We start from the raw sequence: 6,000 nt of genomic DNA, 5'->3' as shown, positions 1-6,000 counted from the left end.
CAGTCCTGAATGAATCACCTTAGCACGTATAATAAATAAGAACGGTTTGGTTACCGTTCACAAAAAACTCGACCAATGGTGATGTAAGCCATCATGATATCTAGTATTCCAGTAAAATAAGAAGGCTAGAGATAGGAGCTTCTAAAATTACTGAATTTCAGCAGCATTATGATATCCTCAAATACCTAGATGCTCTCCACTCTTCTCCTTCTCAGCATTGGCTTCCATTCCTCTTCAGCATAAGATGGCTGACATAGCCCCATACTCACATTCCTCTTCAGTCCCATTGGAAAGCCGGGAGCTGCAGGAAGTACAGGAAGCAGTTTTCCTCCTTGCACCCTTCCGGCCAAATCAAGGAAGAAAATCCTTGCTACTCAGATTGTGGTCCTCAGGTCACAGCGTCATCCCTCACCTGGGAACTCATTAAAATGCAACATCCCAAGCCACATCCTGATTCAGATTCTGTATATTAACAAGATCCTCTGGTGATTCATAGACACAGCAAAATTTGGGAGGCCCTGCCCTAATGAACTTGTTCATATGTCTTTTTAGCCAGAGCTTAATGACATGGCTGTCCCCAGGTAGAAGGGAGGAAGGAAAAGTAAGTTTTTCCCCCCCAAGAAATAGGAAAGAGCAAAGGAGGTAGAGAATGTCTGTTGATGGGACAGATCCCAGGAACTGCCATGGTATCTCTCCAGGGAGAGGGTGGTGCAGAACACTGTGCTCCCTTGTAGTTCATCACTACTCACTGTGGCTCTCTGTGTCCGTGTAGCCTTTGAAGCCTGCCCACAGAATGAAGGGCTGGCCCATTTGCAGTATTTTTAACAGCAGGTTGAGACTTGACCCATGTGATTTTGGAAAGGTTTCTTGTTTTTACGATCTTGAGGTTTAAGAGTGCTGTGTAACCCAGGGGAATTCAAAGGGAAAACATTAAGGCCAGTATAATCGGAGGGAAAGTGAAATTGTAAAAGAGCAGATTTTATTTTCGGTCGGTTTAAGATATGTTTTCACTAGAGCAGCTAACAAAATCTATTTTCACATACGTCTTTTTTTCTGCTTTGCATTGTTTTGTTTTTGTTTTTGTTTTTACATTTCAGTAATTTATGATTTGCATATAACAGGGCTCATCATGGCACAGACCCTGTTAATACCCATCACCAGGCTAACCCATCCCCTTAACCCCCTCCCCTCTGAAACCCTCAGATGGTTTCCCAGAATCCATAGTCTCTCATGGATTGTCTCCCCCTCTAATTTCACTCCTTCACTTTTCCCTTCCTTTTCCTGATGTCCTTCATGCTACTCCTTATGTTCCCCATATGAATTCACGCATATGCATTGGTTTTCTGGTGTTACCATAAATTGACCGAAAAGGTATTTGTAAACAGAAAGGAATTGGCTTTGAGGATTTTGGTCTAATTTTAAAGATGAAAATTGTGCTCTTTTAGGGTTGAGCCATTAATAAGCTAAGACTTCTTAAGCATTTCATAAAGTAAAATTCTAGAAAGTTTTTCAGTGATATAAAATAATATGACAAAGGATAAAATGGAACATAGAAAAAAATCAGAAACTAAAGGAATAATGTCGAGGGACTTCTCAATCTTGGGGCAAGGACCTTGTAGATGTCGATCTAGGCCAATTTCTGTTTGACTTCCTGGTGATTATGTGATGATTTACATATGGCAGTGTAAAAATAACAGATGTCTTTTTTGGTCTCCCCATACCTCTGTATTTGAAGCCTCCTAAGTCAGTGTTCTTTCCCCCTGGTGACTTACAGGACATTTTGAGAATGGGTTTGGGTGACCTTCCCATCTCTTCCCAACCAAATCTTCACTTGTTTAATTCAATGGAAGAGGTATGCTCCCAATGAACTTATTTTCAGGTTCCCTTGCCTTTTTGATATGATAGAGTACATTGAGTACAACTCCAGAGATAAAGAAATGTTTGCAGGGAAAAACCAGAATAAACATCAATATAGAAGTAACTGTTCAACTTCAGAAATGCTACAGACACACTCAATAGTGTGTCTTTAAAACAAAAGTACAAACGAATGACTGGTCATATGCAGGCAAGCAAAGAGTTGGAGGACGTGTCACTTCTTACAACATTTGGCATGTTTTAAGTGCACATAGTTCTCATTGAATTGGCTGGGAGGCCCCTACAGAGATCCACTGGCAGACTGTGGTGCCCACTAAAACAACTGTGACTTTCAATAAAAATTCATGCCACGGGTGCCAAAGCAAACTTGTGAAAATTGTCCGCTTTCAGGCAACCCGGACAAAAACCTTAGGAGGGTTGAAGTCACTATTGAGAAGGGTCTCCGTAAGAGCCAAGAGAAATGTATCCCTGATTTATGTGAATACAGATTCTTGTAAATGGTAAAGCCACAGCAAGCCAAATTTGCCTTTCGTACCTGGAACCTGGATTTGGCTCCACCTGACCTGATTGGTGAAAACAGTGAGGCTCCTTGGTGCTCATTCTCAGAGATGCTAAATGGAGATGTCAAGAAGGTGGTGAAACTAGACTTTAAATTTAGCAATTTTGTGATAAATTGGGGGTTGGGGAGAGTCCTGTTTTTAATCCTTTCAGATTGACTGTAGTCTTTGAACCAAAAGGAAAATAATGTTTTCAGCAAAGCAAGAAAGCAAGTTCAATTATGAAACTGGAAGCCTTAAGAAAATACTGGGATTTTTTTTCTTTTTCTTTCTTTTTTTTTCTTTTCTTTTCTTCTTCTTTTTTTTTTTTTTTTTTGGTGTTTGAGTTCCAGATTCTCCTCAAATGGGAGTTGTGTCCAGTCTGCTCCGTGGTAAATCAGAATGTCACCACTTGACCTTGGCAAAGTTACCTGGTAATGAGGATGAAAGGTGTACGGAACAATTTGTGTCTATCTGAGTCACTGAGTTTTCCTTCAACAGCACAAATGTGTCATCTGTTTTGTCATGGCTCATCTTGAGCAATAGAAGCTGCCGTGGCCATGGAGAGGACTGGGAAGGGCACCCGCCTGTGGGTCATGAACTATGTGACTGTCAATGCATAGGCTTTCTGGAAGGATGCACAAGAAAATAGTGACACAGGTTGCTTCTGGGGTAGGTCCTGGAGTGGGAACCTGGTAAGTCAGAGGTGAGAAAAGAATGTATTTTTTCATGTATGCTCTTTCTTCATTTTTCAGTCTTGTACTTCATATATATATGGAGAGTGTGTTCAAATATATATATATATGTGTGTGTACATATATATATATGAAGCATATATATATATATATATATACACACATCTTCCATTCAAGAAAGCATATACATATTGATGCATATGTGTACATACATATACACAAATATATATGTATTGCTCATTGAAAAAAATCAATGTAGTATCAAAAGACAGAGTGAGCAAACAAAGACCATGTTCTTCTTGGCTCTACCTTTTGCTGGATGGATAATTTTCCCCCTCTGAACCTTAAATGACTCTTCTAACACGAAGTAGGATAAATTTAGACTACAGAAAAGGCCAATGTTTGTTAAAGCAGGGACTCCTCCAACCATAGAAAATAAACATACTCATTTTGAGTCTGATATTAGAGAAAAAATGTCCTGTTAACAAGATGAACCCCAAGCAGTATATCTTACTAGCTGAAAAGTTCAAACTTCATATGTTGTGTTAGAGCAGTTGCTCTAAGAAGGAGCATTCAGGAAGAGGGGGAGAAGTTGTTAGGAGTGGAAGCCGTGGTGGGGGGAGCAGGAGAGCAGAGTGGCGAAAGGCTTGTGGATGATAACAGACAACTTGGTCACGACCGAGCTCACCAGACTGGGATCATCACCTCTCAAAATCATCTTCCAGTCTGTGCTTTATCTAGGAGTGAATTTTGGTGTGGCTGCTCTTGACCAGCCCAAGTGAACTTGTCTTAATGTTTTCCTGTAACTGGGATTTGGCCTCATTCCTTAGAGTATGCACTTGCTCACACTAGCTGTATTCCTGCCCACTCTAATTCCATTACAGCTTGAATGGGTGAAGACTCATCTCCCTTCTCTGTCTTTGCACTTTCTCTAACTGGATTTGACATTGCAGAAGTGATTTTACACTTAGTCACATAGGATTGAAAGTCTGCCACCTAGTTGCTTGGGATAGGTGACGTGGAAAAGAGTATAGGCTTTGAAGTCAGGCAGACAGGGCCTGTGTTCACATTTCCGAGGTGTCCTCACTTGTTGGCTGCAGAATTATGACTAAGCTACTTAGACTTTCTATGCCTGCTGCTTCATTTGTAATGTAATCCCTTAGCTATGCACCATGAGTCTGAAAAGAGCCTCTTTTTTTAATTCTGGAAAGAAAGAAAGCATCCTCATTTTAACACAGTCTAGAGCACAAAACTTGGCACTATTGACATTTTGAACCATTTTGAACCACGTAATTCCTTGCTATGGAGGGCTGTGTTGTGCATTGTAAAATGTTTAGCTATATCCCCGACCTCTATCAATAGATGCTGGTAACACTCCCACAACCCCGTATGTGACTGACCAGAAAAACCCTAGACATCACCATATGTCCCTGGGGTGGAGGGAAGAATCACCATCAGTTCAAAAGTAATGATTCAGAGGATGATTCTCCCATCAACTTTTATTTTGGTTCTTATAGTCAGGCTAGGATTGGTATCTGGACCAAGCCTAGTTGTCTTTTCCTGGTGTGCCTTACCATGTACTCTCAATCTAACTTCATTAGGTACCTTGCTAGGGCAATGAGGACATGGTCGGCTGTACTCTGAAAAGAGAGCTTCATCTTAAGGCATGGTCTGCCTCTACCATGAGCCTCTGTAAGACAAACAAACTTGGTGTTGCTGATATGGGTCAATACTTTGGTAAAGCTTTCATGAGTCGCCACTCTAACCAAGTTTCTGTCTTAGCAAAGATCTGTGGGAAATCAGGGAGTGAAGACAGACAGAAAACTCTAACCTATCAGAGCAGAGGGACAACCAAGTTGCATATTGCCTGGCACAAGACATGGTGCACAACAAGAGTGACCTCTCTTCTTTCTTCCTAGGTCTCAGAATATGGCCGTCCTTACTGCCATCTGACATGCTGCCATGTCTCTCGTGACTCATCCCAGAACCGTGGGCTGTGACTTAGGCTTTGCACTCCTCACTTCTTGACTGATCGTATTTATATAATCAAGTCGTAAAGGTAACCTGGGGAATGTGTACTTTTTTTTTTTTTTTTTTAATCAATGGGTGGTTAAGAGGAGAAAATTTCTAATGGGTTGGAGGGTGACCATGTTAAATACATCAGAGTCACCGAAGGTGATGGAGGGTGGAAAGATGCCTAGATGGGCTGATTGAGATGCCACTGATGAGATTCTAAGATGATGCTTCAGGGAGAAAAGCAGATAGAAACCAGATAATAGGTGAAGAGGGGATAAAAACTGAAGGAAGCCATGAGAAGGGAGGCAGGAAATTGGACCACTCTTTATGAAAAAGAGAGTAAGTGCAAAAAAAAAAAAGAGAGAGAGAGAGAGAGAGAAAGTGCATAGATTCTTGTCTCTAAGATAGAGAACACCTGAGACTATCTAAAGTGTGAAGGGAAGAAGCCAGTAGAATAGAAGAAATTTAAGGTGCCAGAGAGAAGGGACTAACCAGGGAAGCCAGTTACTGGAAAAGAAATGTCCCTCCCTCTGAGACCTATAGAAAGAATGAGAATGAGGGAGCCTGGGTGTCTCACTTGGTTAAGCGTCTGCCTTCAGCTCAGGTCTTGGTCTCAAAGTCCTGGAATCGAGCCCCACATCAGACTCCTTGTTCAGTGGGGAGCCTGCTTCCCCTATGTCTGCTGCTCTCCCTGCTTGTGCTCTCTTTCTGTCAAATAAATAAAATCTTAAAAAAAAAAAAGAGAATAAGAGGGAATCCCTTTATAACCCACAGTTTTCAATTTAGAGTTTGAAATGCCCTTCATAAAATGCACATGGAAAGGTAAAATATGAGACTGTTATCAGCCGTGAGCACTCTAATTTAAACCAGCTTTGGAA

Source organism: Mustela lutreola, chromosome 5 (genome assembly GCF_030435805.1).
Source record: "Mustela lutreola isolate mMusLut2 chromosome 5, mMusLut2.pri, whole genome shotgun sequence".
Classification (NCBI taxonomy): Eukaryota; Metazoa; Chordata; class Mammalia; order Carnivora; family Mustelidae; genus Mustela; species Mustela lutreola.
This window is presented reverse-complemented; position numbering follows the sequence as displayed.